Consider the following 17771-nt stretch of genomic DNA (forward strand, 5'->3'; position numbering starts at 1 on the left):
ATTAAAAATAAAACGAAAAGTGACATGAGGAGTTTTTTTCCTGTTTAGTTTTTAATGTCTACATTTCAAATATGCACGAATCTGTCTATGAGGTAGGAAACATATTTTACATACGCATACATTTTTTTTAAGGCTTGTTCTCAACTGAATGACTTGCTTCTATAGGGCAGAGTCTGTTGTCAATAAATTCAAGAGTTCAAGATTTATCAGGTCAGTTAGCTTCACGGTTAAATAGCTATGGACTGACTGCTTTCTCATCAAAGATGACACATTTTTATTTTTTAAACTTTATCACAAAGCATATGTACGTAACTGATTAGGACTTTATCCTACAGATACAGAAAAACATTGCATTTTAGCAAAGATTTAAATATGGACTGAACCCCGCCCTCTCCTTTGAAGATATACTCAGATGAAACAAATATAATTATTTATCACTTCCAAACATAAATTCTGAGCAATCATGTTTTTGACTGTTGCCCAATGTTACTATATAAGAAGTTATTTCATAGTCTTCATTTCTTTTTTCTTTTTTTTTAAAGAAGGATCAAGCGTCAATTGCGATTTGTGACAGGCAATGGCAAACTTTCAGAAAAGCTTATGTATTTTAAAAATATTATTTTAAATACAAATTTGAAACCTCGTCATTAGGAAACTATAATTTTAAAGTATGTTTTGTAAGTTCTAGCAAGGTGATGACATTTTGTCATCAAGTGACTGAGCTCGTCTTTCAGGGCAGTGTGTGTGTGGGCAGTATGGGTGCACACGTGTGCACAAACAATATATTTCTCACTTAAATTATCTCCTGCTCTACAAGACAGGCTTTAAGACTTCTTGGGCTTCACTGGTATTCTCAAGTATTTGAAAATCTTTAGTTCCCTTAGACACTAAATGATTTCAGAGACCAAATCCTCTGTAAATGCAGTAGTTTGTCATCCAACATTCCAAAGACTTAATCTCTTTAGGTATCTTATTGGTTTCGGTTCAAGAAGGTCTGCTTACCTGACTAGGACCAAATACAGATATTGTTAAAAAAAAAAAATCCCATTGTACTGTGTTGTTTTGTTCTTCTTCTGTTCCCCGATTCAAGTTATGGTCCTCAGTGCCCCATACCTTTTGGAAAGATCAGTTAATTCAAAGAGATGATTTATAGAATGAGGTTTTAATTCTCTGCATCTCCTTCAAATCCATTTGAGCTCATCCTGGTTAGAATTGGGTAATGGGGACAAGGCAATGAAACCCGAGCAGAGGAATAAGCTCTTGTTTGTGTTTACATTTTTTTTTCTCTCTCTCTAAATTAAATGTCATCCAGTTATCTCTTGCATCTATCTACAGAATTGTTCATTAGTCAACATTATGATACAGGTGTTAGATGGTGACTGGTCTAATCAGCTTTGTGAATATTTGCATATTCGCAGAGCTGTTAATAAATTGGGAATATTTTTGAATTTGATGTTCCTATAGACTGTATCCTTGCAGATGCTTTGTTATTTGTTCTTAAGTTTTTTATATGTTTCATTAATAGAAGCCAGAATCCTTTTTGCTAATAACATTTATAATAATGAATACTTTGTTATTCTAGTAACACCTGCAAGAGTAGAGCAGATTTTCTAGTCATCTCCTGAAATACATGTATTTTTTTTTTTTGAAGATTGGAGGCTGTGAAGCTGTTAATGAGATATGGAAGGGGCATTTTCTAAAAGTGACAAGTTATTTTAATCAAAAAGGTCATGTGTGTCAGATAGCATTATTGTTCCCTGAAGTGGCTTGACTCTGCCTAAGTCAGTGAGAATTAAGATTTCAATTATATATCACTAATGGCGGGAACAGAGGGTGAGTGAGGTAGAAGTTTAAAAACCTAAGCATTACTGAAACGTCTTCTTGATTTACTGGCATCATTGCTAAGTACTCTGTAAATGCCAGCATTTTACACCGTGTCACTAATGCCCAAGAGTAATGCCGTGTTAGAATTACAAAACAGAAGGCATTCTGTAGTCTGAGCAGCAGAGTTAACTTCTGAATGAGATTTTAATACTAAAGTGAATGTCATCTTTGGGAAGGAAAGGCTTTTGAATGATCAAGTTGGTTCTGTTTAATTATTTAAGTGTTGCTTAGGGGATGCTTATTCTCTGTAGAACGCCTGACCCTTCAGTGGACTTTCATAATGCTGAATTGGAAGCCAAGAAGAATGTAATGAAAGAGAGATGCTGGGATAAAGTGGGGTGTTCTGTGCTTCTTTAAGCTATCTTTTTTGTCTGCTTATCCTTCCCTCCCTTCGTATCTCTCTTCATACATGTAGTGGATGCCAAGTGAACAGGGGAGAGACTTTAATGGTGGAGAACCCTTTATTATATGAGTCTGATATGTATGCAAGTGTTTTAATTTAAGTATATAGCTTAACCAGTGCTAAAGGAAGGGTGTCATCTAGTAGTGGGAGTTATACCTAGACCAGAATAGTCCTGATCCTTTAGAGAGCCTTTCTGACCAGAAAAACACGAAGTTTTCATGGGGTGGGGGGGAGCATGTACTTCTGCATCTCCCACGATGCTGAGTTCAGGCTTAGCATAGGTAAAGGCAGACCTTCCTGTTGGCCACTCTTTGGTCCCAGTCACTGTGGCTCCATCAAATATGGAAATTGAGTTTAATGTCCTCAGGAGAGGGAGGACAAGTATACTCCTATGCAGCCTGTGGAGTTTTAGTTCATAATATATACCTCTTATACGACTTTGCTGGTGCTTCATGCATTGGCAGAAGGACTAAAATCACAGGAAATATTGTCCACACCTTCTTGTTGAAATTGATTAGTAAAAAGAGAGCAGTGGGTGTTGAGAGAGGCCTGAATCAAATGGAGAGGGTTAAGTCCAAAACACCATAACTGTCTTGAGGGGTGTGTGTGTGTGTGAGAGAGAGAGAGGGAGAGAGAGAGAGAGAGAGAGGGAGAGAGAGAGAGAGAGAGAGGGAAAGAGAGAGAGAGAGAGGAGGAGGAGGAGAAGGAGAAGGAGGGGGTGGGGAGGGGAAGCAGGGGGAGGAGGAGGAGGGGGAGGGAGAGGGAGAACAAATGTGAGAGCTAGACCAAGTAGACAGGGGGAACAGATGGTAGGGAGGGGATGCTTGTTTTAGGGCGTCCAGATCAGTATGCCTTACTTGGTTCATATTTGTTGAAGTTGGTCAGTATCAGAGTGGTCTGGGGTGCTGATTACGAATGTGAGGAGCACTGGAGCACTGCAGGGTATAAACCTTTCGATAACCCTTTTGATGAACAGAAGCATTTTCTTTAGGATAGATCTATCAAACATGTAAGTGTCATGTGACCTCATTTCCTTTTTTCTGGAAAAAAAGCTCCAGGTTGTTGTCCACCAAGTAGGCTGACACTTGCAGAGCTATTGTTGGCTCTGACTTGTGTGCTGGAGATGCGAAGATGCGCAAATGGCAGAGCCTGGTCAACCTTCAGAGGAGCTGACAGCCTAGGGATTCCTGGACTATAAAATTACGTGCTTTTATTATTGTTGTATTTATCCCTTTCAGACTAAAATGAATACTGCGATAGACTTAACCAAATTTTGTAGACACACAAAGAGGGTGGGGTTTCTTAATTCTGAAGGTGTTGAAGGATTTATAGAGGTAACTTTTAGGTTGACTATTCAGAAGAGATTAACTGTATAGGGTTTAGATGACAAGGAATCAAGTTATGCTATTTCACTTTGTGAACACTGCATGAAGAGTAGCAGAGATGCTGATTCCATTTCACTTGTGCCTTTATATGACCTTGGTGTAGATGGGAGTAAGAAGGGGGTTGGGTTTGTGGCTGCTGAAGATGAAAATATAAAAGCATACTAAGGATTGGACTTAAGGGCCCAAATTAAGCCAAGGAATTTGAACATGATTTTTAAATAGTGGTATCCATTAAGTATATTCTAAACCAGAAGTAACCATTACTGTTCTGATGGAACAGTTTTTAGAGATGAGAGAATTATGGACAGGTGGCAGGAGATGAGTGAGTAGGCTATTGCAATAATTCAATTAAAAATAGAAGTGCCCGACCAAGGGTTATCAATGTGGAAATGCAATAGAAACAATGCCCTTGGGCCTCAATGTATTTCCAAATTGAAAGAAACACCCTCCTTCTCATTCTTCTCTTTTCTGTCCCTCCCTTAATCTTTCCCTCTTCCTTTCCTCCATTCCTTCTTTTTTCTTTTTCCTTTACATGCTGTTACTCAGTGTCTGCTGTGTGCCAGACCATGGGAGTGGGGAAGGGAGTGGGTCCGAGAGATGACATGAGCTCTGGCTTCGTGCAGTAGTAGGGCTGTTAACTGTGACAGGGAACAATTTTAGAAAAGAAACAGTTTTGCAGCAGGGAATAAAATGACTTTGAACTTGGACAGATTGATTTGGAAAGGCCTGTGGGACTTTTTTATTGAAATGTCCAGTGAAGAGCTGAAAGGCTCCCTGACGTTACCGTGGCCTGTGGAATGAACGGTCTGCCTGGTGAGCCCATGAACTCCTATCAATAGAAACGGACATGACTTGGCCAGATGGCTTTGAGTCAGATGTGTTAGATGGAACTCTGATGAGGGCTTATTAGTGATCTTGAACCAAATGGGCTACAATGTCCTTCCAACCCTACAAATCTGTAAGACTATGAACAGGCATGTGTGTGTGTGTATGTGAGATTGGGACACACACACACACACACCCCCCATAGCTTCTTTTTCTTGTCTCTGACCATATCTGGTATCATGAGCATTACTACATCTGTTGATGTTCTCCAGATCACTTTTCTTCTTAACTTCTGCAGTGAATGGTGACTGCACTATGAAGGATATTCTAATATTCCCAATTTTCCCACTAGTCACTTACTTCTTGTCTAATTAGCAGATATTCATGGTATTTTCTGCGACCTAAACATCATTCGCTACTTTGTATTCTTAACCAAATTAGCGTAAATAGTTGAGGATATATTTTCTATTCACAACATTAAGTGTTAGGATAGTCTATTATACATTAAAACTGGAAATTTTATGTAGTTATTCTTGATTTTTTTTTCTGTAAATTTGCTATTAGTAAGAAGCAAGGTTAAAACAATATTTTGTCAGAGAGTCTCCATTCTCTAAAGCGAAGGCTCAGGTTTGTTGTTGTACTTGCTGCTGCTGCTGCTGTTGTTGTTGTTACTCCTATTAATTCTTTAGTTCCTGCTCTTTAAATAATTGTATTAAAATTTTATGCATACTTCTGTGGACTTTCAAAGCTTTGGAAATGTGTGGAATGGTATGCTATTCATAACTTCAACATATGTATAAATACAATTGACATCTTACATAAGAGCCTAAAATGTAACATTCACCTACACTGTAACCTCAGAAGCAGAAAAATGATATTGGGTCTGCCATCTTATTTCTAGTTTTTACATATACTTCTGAAACTGTCTCCTGCACATGAAAATTAATTTTAAATCCTGTGAGATTTTTATTGGATTAGGTTTGGGTTAAGCAATGTGAAAGTTTAGGAAAGCTGTTATTACCATTCAGTTATCTTTTATGAATTCGATAGATGAGCTAAGGTTTAAAATTTTGACCTGGAGACTTGTTTTGCACTCTTCAGTTCTCACAGTTTTGTGAAATGAATCACTTTCGTCATTACTAAATGATTCATAGCAGTTGATGCATGTACTGATTAAGGTAAATATAAATGGCTTTTTATAATAACAAAGTGACAAGTTAACATTTGACAAATAAAATTAAAAATGTAAAAATTTAAAAGAATTAAGAGTATTGATGGAAGTATACATTGGAAAGAAAACTTATGGAGAAAAATCTGGCAAAACATGTCAAAATTAAAATTAAATTTAAATGAGAAATTTTTTGACTCAGTGATCCGACCTGAAGGAATCTAAGCAAATAAATGTACAGGTGACCTAATATGTATGTACAAGGATCTTGATTGCACCATAAGTTCCACTGGTAAAAACTGTGTAAAGATAATTAGTAAATAGGATAGAATATAAAAAAACAAAAAAGTGAAATTCTAGGAAGGTAAAGAATGAGTTAGATCTACATATACTGACTTCGAAAATTTCATAACATTCTTTTGCATGAAAATAAACACAATATAAATGGAGTGATCCCATTTATAAATACATTTATATGCATTCAAAGTCTGGAAAGATATACTTCATCTGGGAAGACATTCCTGAGAAAAAAATGATGTTTAACTGAAGCCAGAAAGGGAAGGAAGAATTAACCAGGGAAAACTATTTAAGGCTGAGGAGATAATATCTAAGAAAGCCTACAGGCCAGAGTGATTTAATGTATTCAAGGAAAAAATACATTTAAAAAGTTAGGCATGAATGAATTGTGGACTGTAAGAGAGAGTTACCTTTGGGGTTGGTATTATACATGCAAATATGCTTTCTATTTTATACATTTCTATTTTTGTTTATGATGATGTTCCCCTTAAAACACAAAGAATTAAGAAACTAGCTCAAATTATCACAAAGTAAACACTTTAAGTAGGATACAAATAAAAAAAGACAAAAGAAGTTGCAAGCAATTAAATTGAAGCATAAAACAAAAAGATAACATTATATATTAAGCTGAATGGAAGAAGAGGTATAAGAAGAATACAGTGATTTTAGAAGATGAAGATACTTCTTTTAAATAGGTTCAAATAGAAACATTAAATAAAGCAGCAGTGTAAATCTTTTAAAATTACACTCCTGTTGTGGAAAGGCCCACAGGACTATTTGTATCAACATAGCTGTGAAACGTTTAGCACATTTGGCAGACCTTTCTTTTCAGTGAGGCAGAATGGCCTCAGCTGCCCAGGTAGATATCTGGGGGCAAAAGCAGGACCCCATGGTTTGTGTTAGTGTTTCCCTTTCCCCATTGCTTTCAGTCCAGATAATATTCCCTGTAAATTCCTTCCAAAGTATGAGCAAAGTATGAGGTCTACATCAGGGATCTAGACCTTGACTCCATCTTAGAATCTCTAGGGGAGATTTACAAATTTTCAAGCTCAGGCCCCACTTCAGGCCAGTTAAATCATTCTCTCTGGTACTGGGACACAGGTAGCAGATGTTTTGATGCTCCTGAGTGATTCTCATGTGCAACTGGGGCTGAAAAATCACCACTTTAGGAAGGTTTAGCCTACTGACACCTTTAGTGTGTTAAAAAAAAGTGACCTAGCAGCAAACGCAAGGGACAATATATTCAAATAGGTAATTTCAAAGAATTGAGTCACGCAGGATGTAAATGATGGCATAGGTGGTGTGACAGCAGCTAGAGAGCAGAGGCGGCGGCGCGGCCCATCCTGTCCTCACCATGAGGCCACAGCAGGTGCCGGTGTCCGGGAAGGTCTTCATTCAGCAAGACTACAGCAGTGGCATCTGCTGCCAGCTCCAGACCAAGTACCCCGCGGAGCTCGAGAACCGGAGGATTGATAGGCAGCAGCTGGAGGAAACAGAATTCTAAATAACCTTTATGCCGAAGCAGAGAAGCTTGGGGGCCAGTCCTATCGTAAAGGCTGCCTGGCTTGTCTAACAGCGTACACCATCTACTTGTGCATGGAGACCCACTCTGAGAAGGTTCTGAAGAAAGTCTCCAAATACATTCAAGAGCAGAATGAGAAGATCTTTGCTCCCCAAGGCCTCCTCCTGACGGACCCCATTGAGAGAGGACTGCGAGTTATTGAAATTACCATTTGTGAAGACAGAGGCATGAGCAGTGGAAGATAAACCATAGAATTAAAGATTCCACTTCCACCTGGGCCCCTCATCTGTCCGCCGGACAACCGCAGAGTGTCCCCTACCTCCTCTCCAGAGCATCATTCCTTCATATCTTGCTGCCAGAACCACCGTGCCATTCACTCCAAGGACTGACTTTCTAAAATTCCACCCCTGGAGTGACCTCTAGTTACTCAGCATCCACTTTGTGTCTCCAAATTGTGTAAGACTCTGTAATCTTTTGATTAGTTTCTGAGAAAACACAATGAAGCATTTCAGTGTTTTTAGTCAAAGCCATTAATAACATATGCAGTTGCTCAGCCCAACACAGTTTATTTCTTACCTGCCATCAGTACCAGTGGTTCTCGTCATTCCTCGGGCTTCAACAAGTCGTACCCTAGCCAGTGTTCAGTCTTACTCCCCCCAATTCATAAAACGCTTTTCTCCAGGATTTTGGTGAAGGTGGGCTGTGTCTGTGGTTTTGCTAACGCATCGCCCAGATTTCAGAAAACTACCAGTTTCGCCGTGACTCAAAGCTTGAAGATCTAGTTCTACTGTTCAGTTTCTCATCCTGAAGCTCATTGGAAAAATAATGTATGTGCCTTGTTTTGTTATAGCAATTCCCAATTAAAGCAGTATTTAATGCAATTTCCAGGTTTTTTTTTCTTCTGTTTTCTTTTCTTTTTTGAGGATCCTGTTATTACCGCATTACCTTGGACATTGGGAAGTTGTGGTATGTGTTGCTTGTCTCTTATAAAAATAAGTAAGCACAATAAAGTGGGTGCCAAACCACGCAACACAGATATTCCTGCCATGTCCCTGAATGTGTCATGAGCAAGTGTAACAAATATTTTAATTATGGTTTTGTTATAAATATAACTTAAGAGAAAAAAAAATGATAGGAATAATACTATATATTGCTAATTTTTAACTATCCCTGCTGGCAAACCTTACTATTCAGAGACTTCCCTCACATACAGTATTCAGTGCACAGAAATATTAGGATCAGTTCATGTTCAGTAAGTTAAGTGATTTCCAGCTAATACCCTCAAGTCTGAGTCACTATTCTTCTTCTGGCTGTGTGTTCTTAGTATTGGGACTTCTCATGTCCTTCATCTTTGGGGTTTGAGAGCACTGTATTTGGGAGAAAGTTAAGACATATATTAGGAGAGAAATGAAACAGTTAAAAGTTTTACTTTCAGAGATATTGTAGGTGCTAATACTGGATTTAACCTTTCAGATTTAATTTCTTTTATGGGTCTGTTAGTTATTCAGTAAATCCCATAGGTCTATGTAATATTTTAATTGTATAAAACATTACTTTATAGCCTATAATAATGTGTCTGTCTGCCTTTTAAACCTGTTGCAATAACTTTGCTGAAATATTAACACATTAGTAAAACTTTTCTTAAAAAAGCAAAAAAACAAAAAAGAATTGAGTCAAGAACTAAGAATGAGAGGTCTCAAAATTCATTAACTGGTTTGGTGGTGAGGACGTCTGGGATGTGGCTTTTTCAAAGGTGTTATATGAAAAATGAAGATAGACAATTTGGATATAAAATAGAGGAGATATATAAGATTAAGAAAACATGAAATATGTTAGAGATAAAGTTAAATTTCTAGGACTCTATTTTCTCATCTTTGAAATGAGAATATAAGTACTTCATGGAGTTGTGACAGTTAAATGAGAATGTTTATATAAGCAAAGTGTGAAATATAGTTCACTCACAGTTCAGAGGCTCAAAAACCGCAATGAGAAATAGAGAAAGAGAATGTCTCTTTCGTATTGTAGTTTTCAAATGTATTATAGCTTCAATTCTTGGTTTCCACTGAGCGAGTTTGTTTTCCTCTTAGTGGACACTAGGGGGCTTTTGTTCACAGAGACCAAACCAGGAGATAGGCAGGGTTCAGATCATCTTGGACAGGTGGAGGAGTAGTGCCCTTTTTGAAGGTGCTCGAGTTTGCCTAATGGTATGTCCATGGAATGCATGATATTGGTCCCATGTGGCCGTGTAATGAGTCCCACAAACTTAGTGCCTGTTGGAGGAGGTCATCAAGAAGACGTGACCCCGGGTGACCACAAGCTGGACCCGGGCAATCAGCGGTGCCTCGTCCCTTCCCCTGCCCTTGGAGTGTATGCTCCACCCACCATTCCCACACTAGGAACTGTTCCAGGGATGTAGCCTTGAGAGAGCCAAGTGTTGCTGAGACCATCTTAACGTGGCTGAACCCATGAAGGCCTCGGTATAAATTTTTAAGATTCTGGCAGGCAGGTGTGGAGATTTACTTATCTTGCGGCCACCCGAGGCAGCCTTCCATGTAAGTTTCTTTGCTTATAAACCTGCAGCCTGCCAATCTGGAGTGACCTGCCTCTTTCTTCAGTTTCTCCTTGCCCTCCCGGTACAGGGGCTGGTTTTCAAGCCCGCAGTGCCTTAAAACACCTGTTTATTAGCTCACAGTTCTGTAGGTGAGAAGACTGGGCTGATGAGGCTGTTTTCTCTGCTTAGGGTCTCACAAAGCTAAAATCAAGGTGTCAGCGGGGCTGCATTACCATCTGAACTCAGGGTCCTCTTCCAAGCAAGCTCATGTGATTGTGGCAGAGTTTACTTTCTGGCTGAGATTTTTCTTTCCTTTCTGGCTGCTCTCAGCTTTCAGAGGCAATCTGCATCCCCTATTAGGTGGTCCCCTCCATCTTCAAAGCTAGTGACAGAGAATTTCCTTCTCATGCTTCGAATCTCTGACTTGATGTCTCCATGCAGATTTAAAGGGCTCATGTGATTGGATAAGGCCCACTGAAGAGACGCATGCTTTCTTAAAGTCAGCTGTACCAAGTAACCTCATCACAGGAGTGATACCTATCATATCACAGGTTTCTCTCATACCAGAGATGGAGGTAATTTGACAGAGGTGTGGGTCATGGAGAATCATCTTAGAAAGCTGCCTACCCCCATGTATAAAAAGGGTGCGTGAAATGCGTTGTTAACATGGTTTTAAGGCGAGGAGTGAGGAGGACCGTCACGATTCTGCTTTTTCAGTGAGTGATCTTTTTCATTTGGTATTACTGTAGAGGGGAGATCTGCCTCAATGTAGTTCCTACAGGAAAAATAGGGGAAAAACATAGAAATTCGTAAATTAAAAATACAAAGATTTTGCGTATGATTTTAGTGCCTAGCAAGGGCCACGTGCTCTCTTGTGTTTTTACTTTCCTTTTCATTCTTAATAAGTAAAATTTCTCATACAATTTCATCTCATGACAAATGTTAAAAATACAAACTGAAAATAAACATTCCTAAAGGAACTACATTCTACGAACAATATTGGACCTACATTTGGTTTTTTTGGAGGTTGTGCTGTTGGTACTGTCCACTCCATGTGTGTATCTGGTTATGTGAGTTCCATGGATTTACCACTGAACAAGGAAAGCCTCACCTTGCAGTCTCCTAAAGCTGTAAAACTGCTCAACACTGCTTTAAGTACTTAGCTGCTTTCTTAATAATTCCCTGTAACTCTTTCAGAAATGGTGTTTGTAGCCAGGAAACATTGTTTAGGTTTGAGCCAGTTTTCTATTTCTCAGAACCCAACTAAGGAAATATATCTTCTTGTTGTTTTCCAAAAATTATGACTGAATGGATGAATGGGTATTACTACTAATGCATTACCTTGTTTGACTGATACAATCTTGCTTAGGAATATAAAAACAAATCCCAGCGTTCTTTGGAACATTTCTGCATAACTTGTCTCAAAATTGAATTACTAGTGATAGATATTTGAACTATTAATGTGCGTGTGTTTATTTGCTGATAATAAAAGGAAGCTCTTTGGGAAATCTTTCGTTTGTTTGATTCAAATCTGTGTGCTCTAGTTTTACTCACTAGTATACTTTTAGGAGAAGTGAACGTATATAAAGGTAATGTAAATTGCCATCATGCTATTGTGTAGTGGACTTCAAACTGCATTCCCTGGAGTTATATGAGGGTTTCTCACTGGTATATTGACTCAGAGCTTTGAGGATACCCACCTCCCCCACTCCCCATCCTTACACCAAAAAAAAAAAAAAAAAAAAGTGAGAGACAACTTGGCTGTAGTTTTGACAGGTGAAATGGCTCTGATGACTGGGCAACAAATCCATTTGTAAGTCAGGTGGTTTACAAGTCCCTATTTAAGCTAAATTGCAGAAGGACCTAATTGAGGAGTCAGCCAATATATGATTAAAATTTTTGATGAAAGATCACTGACTTTTGGCATATAACTGAGAAGTTCAGGGATTTGAGTGGCACTGCTGTAATGGAAGGCATTTCTTCCATTTCCATCTATTTATGTGAACAAAGAATCTCCACAGTTATAGTAATAAAGACAAAACGAACTAAAAAAAAATGGAAGAAAATTGATGCTGCGACCTGTCTCCTTTCAGCAATAAATAATAGTCACCCATGGAATACATTAAATAAATGGAAAACTGCCAAACTGTCTCATTGAGATTAATTTCCAGTAATTGTGATCTTTGTTTAATAATTATTCATCACAACTTGAGATGTTTGTTTTGATAATTGTGCTCTTCAAATAAATTTAATTATAACTCAATCCAGAAGAAAATTTTTACATTTAGTCATATGGTCATGAGGACTTTTTTTTAAAAAGTCATTTTTACATATTTTTATTGCAGAGAAATATCAATGAAAAGACTTTCAAGCATAAAACTTTAGGATAAAATTCAGTGGGGATAGAAATATGAGTTTAAGAAGAAATAGGAATGAAGTAAAACTTCCAGTTGTAAATAAGATCTTGTTCATGTTCCCTCTAGTATTTAGATAACTCTGGATTTATTACGAGAACTATGTAAGTTTTGTTCCAAAACATTAGTATTTTTAATGTGCCACAGCTTATCCCTTGCTGTTTAAACTTGCCATGGAAAAATTAAATGTCAACCTCAAAGTCTGTGAGGGGCACACGGTTTTCTAAAATTACTTTAAAAGGGTACATTAAGTGTGAAGACCGTGGCTATTGTGGAAAGCACTGTCCACGCAACGCTCAGCTTTCTCAATGCTGCAATAAAGGATTCGGTGTAGGAGCTAAGGCCCCACTTGGCTCTGACATTGACATCAGCTGTCCTTTCTCTGAACTCCTGTGGCCCTCACCACTCATCCCAAACATTTGCTGCTTGTGTGTCTGATGTTGACTCAGAAAATTTTGATCCTATGTTAGACTGGATATTAGTTGCACTCTGGACAAGCTCTTAATACACCATGAATACAACGTCACAGTTGGTTTCAATGAAATGATTAGCCAGTTGGATTTCAAGTAGTAAAACAACATGTGTCATTACATGTAAATAGCGTCTTGCAAGTTATAAACTTAAGGTAATGATCAGGATATCCAGGATGTTTTCATGTATATACATATTGTATGTTTTAATAACAAAGTGCAAATAGATGGTACAAATAATATAAGGAAATAAAGCAAAGTTCTTCATATTTCTTAAATAAAAGGTTAATTAGGGCCAATGTTTATCTAAGAAATGTTAATTTTTTATGTGTGATTTAATGCAGTTTACAACTCTACAGTTATAATCTTGATTAACTTAAGTTTGATGAGTACATACACACTTTATTCACATCTGCTGAGAAGTTCTGCACTTTGGGACTAGTTGTGCCCTTTGAGTTCAGTGACCTAGAGATGGTATTTGAAGTCACGGGCAGGAGTGAGGTGGGCTAGGTAGGGCGTGTAATGTGAGACTAGAAGCGAGGTCCTCTGATATTAAATAATGGTTGGGGAGGAGAAGAGAGGCTTGGATGGATCTTGAGAAGGATAATTAGAGAAGAAACCTGGAGCTTGTGGGGATTCCAAGGCAATAGGAAGAGGCAGTGTCATGTAATAATACTTAGCACTCAAAATGGGGAATGAGTATGTCCACTGGAACTTTTTTCACTTAAAATATTTCCAAGGTCACAAAAACAATCAAAGGGGGAGGGGAGGAAAAAGCCCCACTTTCTTCAGGTTGGATAAATTAAAAAAAAGAAAAAACATTTGGGGGTGGTCTTTTGTGATCAGTCCTGTCCTTTTACACAGTGGCTGAGGCCCAGTTCTGTAGCTTCTTAGCTGTGAGAATCCCAACAGATTGCATAAGCTCTTTAACCATTTTGTCCCTTTCTGGTAAAACAGGGATAATAATACACCTATCTGAATGGTATTTTGTGAGTATAAATAGGATATATTACATAACAAACAGCATACTCTATGGCATATAAAAACTCACTCAACAGTTGTGACATATTGTTATTAACTTTCTTAATAGGGTTCTTAAGGCACAAGGGAATTCACCTATCTCTATCCCTGTCATCTTCTGTCATTGTTACACTGTGCTAATTAATCTAGTTGATTTCATTATAATAAGTGATAATACAACTGGGGTATGAAAAACTCATTTTGATAGTTGATAGGGAATCAGTGTGGTAACAGCGATTCAGTTCAGCAGTCTGACCAGCATTAGATGAAGATCAGCTGTAGTCTATACATTTAAAAATTTTATAAAACATGTTGATGTATTGAATGCTTTGTTCTTTAATAACTGCAAAGCACACTTTGTTTTCAAGCCTCAAGATATGTACGGGTATGACCCATAAAATATCTTTCATTGGCATCCAATTTGCTTATTTGCTAGCCTTAAAAAAAATTAAACATTAACTCTGGCTGTTGATAATACTGACACCGCAGATTAAATGAGTGCCAACCAGGTAGTTATTTTGACAATCCGTGCTTGTTCGGTGATCCACATCCACTGTGCATTCTCCCCAGAGTTACATCGCTTGTAAATTTTATTTATGATTCATATAAGCTTTTATGTTCCAATATCTTTCCAAAGGACATCCTTTATGTCCATGTGCCTGCCCTCAGTTATAATGGTAACTGTCCATTTTGTATTAAGGATCACATTGAAAGTAGTTTTTATATTTCTGAATTATGAAAGAATTTCATTCCTTTTCCGGTAGAACTGTGCTGCAGCTGAGATATATTATGGCTGTGCTGTAAGCTAATTGTAGTAAAAACCATAATTTGGGTGACTTTCGATAGTATTAAAGTGAATAATAAAACTCAGTCTGTCTTGGCCAAGTGGAGATTACAGGTGTAGAGCCAGATTTCCCTCACTTATCTCTGAACCTTCCCCAGGGAGGGTTCAAATTGTTGGGAAGTCTTCTGCTGAGACTAGAATATGTTTGTCCTTGGGCAATGGTGGCTCTAAGTTTGGTGGTTCTGCCTACAGGGTTGCCTAAAGTAAATTTCAGTTTGGAGAAGGGAGAGGGACAAAGAAACCTATTTTTTTTTTTTTTTTTTTTTTTTTTTTTTTCAGATTCTGAGATAGCATCCACCAACCTTCTCAGTGTACCTCTAGGGACCCTAGAGCATAGAAAGGCTGTTTTGTTTTTGTTTGTTTTGAAAATCAATTTGCTCCTAAACTTCCTCAAATATTTGCTCAGAGTGGAAGGAAAGAAAAATTTTTTCCTCTCAATTTTACCTCAGGGAGGAAACATTTCTGAGCTCTCTTGCCCAAAAGTAAGAGTGGGTATTAGTGTGTCTGATCTACACATAATTTACCACTTCATTGTAGGTCATGCTTGGCTGCTCTGTAAACAAATATCTTCCCCAGGGACATCGTCCCCAGGGGTCAGTAAGCTCTCCACTTATACCAGGGAGCAAGCATAATCCGGTTAAAGCAACACTGTCCTCTCACCACCTCCCCCACCCAACCTCCAATGGGCGGCACCCAAATAAGCCCTAGGAGTCTTTCTTCTTTCTCATCTTGTCCATTGCCTTAATTAAAAACAGCAAAACAGCATGTTTGGTTGTCTTTTTTTTTTTTTCAGCATTAACTTTTGATTTACTGTTAAATGTGATTTCCCTCTATATACATTAAAGATTCACCCCTTTTATAGAGATGTGTGTCTTATGTGTCTAACTGTGTTACTTCTTGTAGAAATAACTTAAACTCAATGTATTACATTACTGTTTTGTTATCCTAACATGGTCCTGAGAAACTTTACACTTTTCCATCACTTTATATTACAGCATATTTGTGTGAGGGTAAAGTTATGCCCACTTTTTAAGTTAAAGCCCAACATAATGAAGGACCAACTTGATAAAGATTTCAAATCCTGACTTTTTAAAATGCAAATTTTTTCCGTTCTCTAAAAAGCACAAGATAGGGAAGGGATCTTGGTTAGTTCTGTTTGCATTTGGTGAATGTTTATCATGTACCAGACACTGTTGGCAAGGCTGGGAACCCAAAGGAAAGAAAAGCAAGAACCTTGTTCTCAAGGACATCATAGTCTACTGGGGGAGATGAGTTAAAGAGACTTTAACAAATGGCCCGACAGAGGTAGGCATCATAGACACCAAGGATGAGGAGCAGCCAGTGAAGTGACTAAAAGTGACATGACAGTTCCAGGCAAAATATTTAAAAATGGAGGAGAGTAACAGAGAACCGGGACTTTAGAAACATACCGAATCCCCTTTCCGTGACTGAATTGTGTGAGCTAGTCTCCTGATAAGTAAAAATAGTTAATAATTCTTGTCTGCCTAGGGGATTTCCTGGAGGCTAAGTAAAATAATTTGTGTAAGACACCAAGCCTGCTGTATCGAGTTGTTCAAAAAAGGTAAGTTCCCTTGTATCCCCTTACACTAGTCCCTTAATAGTGAGCTCACTATTTTAAAGGTGATGTAATTTAAATGTGAACAGAAATGAATGAGTAGTCAGATGAGTTGGCCATTTTCTTTTTTTTTTTTTTTTTATTTTTTTTATTTTATTTTTTTATTTTTTATTTTTTGGGGGTACACCAGGTTCAATCATCTATTTTTATACACATATCCCCGTATTCCCTCCCTTCCTTGACTCCCCCCCCTCGAGTCCCCCCCACCCTCCCCGCCCCAGTCCTTTAAGGCATCTTCCATCCTCGAGTTGGACTCCCTTTGTTATACAATAACTTCCCACTGACTATTTTACAGTTGGTAGTATATATATGTCTGTGCTACTCTCTTGCTTCGTCTCAGTTTCCCCTTCACCCCCCGCCCCCTCCCATACCTCGAGTTTTCCAGTCCATACTCTGTATCTACATCCTTGTTCTTGTCACTGAGTTCATCAGTACCATTTTTCTGATGCAGTGAATTCCATCAAATGGAAGTCCAAAATAGCCATGGTTTATAAACGATAAGCCTCTCTTGAGGATTTCTATGGTAGATGCTTTAATAGTTACTAGATCTCCCAAAGGTTGGTTATTAAAAAAAAAAAACAAAAAACAAACTGGAAGCCTCCAATACAGGCACTTGACTGAGGATACATTGTCTCTGTCATTCCTAATTTTTGTCATTATTTTAACAAAGCATTAATCAAATTTATGGTGGGAGTCAAGTACCAGACATACTCCAATGAATTTATTTTGATTCTTCAAATTAATTTGTAATCTTGATAAATGTGAAGATTTTACTTTTAATTACGATCTTCATGAATTGGTGAGATCTAGGTGTAAAATTGTAAAGCTTGTATCTTAACAATATTTGAAGCAACAGAGGGTTATGATAAGGGAAAACAATCAACATACATGATATAGATGTCTTTCATTAAATGTTCAGTTTTCTATTTCAACTTTTAAATGCTTAAAGTTCAAAACTTACATTTTCTTAAAGAATTTCAGATGATCAACTAGTAAAGGCTTAAATATCTTTCCCATATTTCAGTGCTGAATGCCTTTTCCTTACTTATGTCTGGGTTGTTGGAAAATACTTCGCACTTATTGACATTATGGATTGTTTCTGTAAACCTGATTTGAGACTAGCACATGTGAGACATTTCTTAAAATGTGTATATTGTCAAATCTTTGAGACTTTGTTGCATTAAAGTAAGATGTTTTGATTAAGAGGTCCTCTGAGCTTCTTTTCAGCATATGACTACATAGTTTGACAGATAATTTTCCCTACTAAAATGATAAAGTACATTTGAACCTTTTATGAATAGAAACGGAGCATTATACTTGTGAATAGGTTTTGGTAAAGTCATTTGAATGAG

At 37.8% G+C, this 17771-nt stretch overlaps 1 pseudogene; it reads left to right on the top strand.

Annotated features, from left to right (window-relative positions):
• The first annotated feature begins 7292 nt into the window (after positions 1-7292).
• On the top strand, positions 7293-7729 carry LOC130856063 (golgin subfamily A member 7-like; annotated as a pseudogene).
• The last annotated feature ends 10042 nt before the right edge of the window (positions 7730-17771 follow it).

The sequence above is a fragment of the Hippopotamus amphibius genome, chromosome 6 (assembly GCF_030028045.1).
Source record: "Hippopotamus amphibius kiboko isolate mHipAmp2 chromosome 6, mHipAmp2.hap2, whole genome shotgun sequence".
In the NCBI taxonomy this organism is placed as follows: Eukaryota; Metazoa; Chordata; class Mammalia; order Artiodactyla; family Hippopotamidae; genus Hippopotamus; species Hippopotamus amphibius.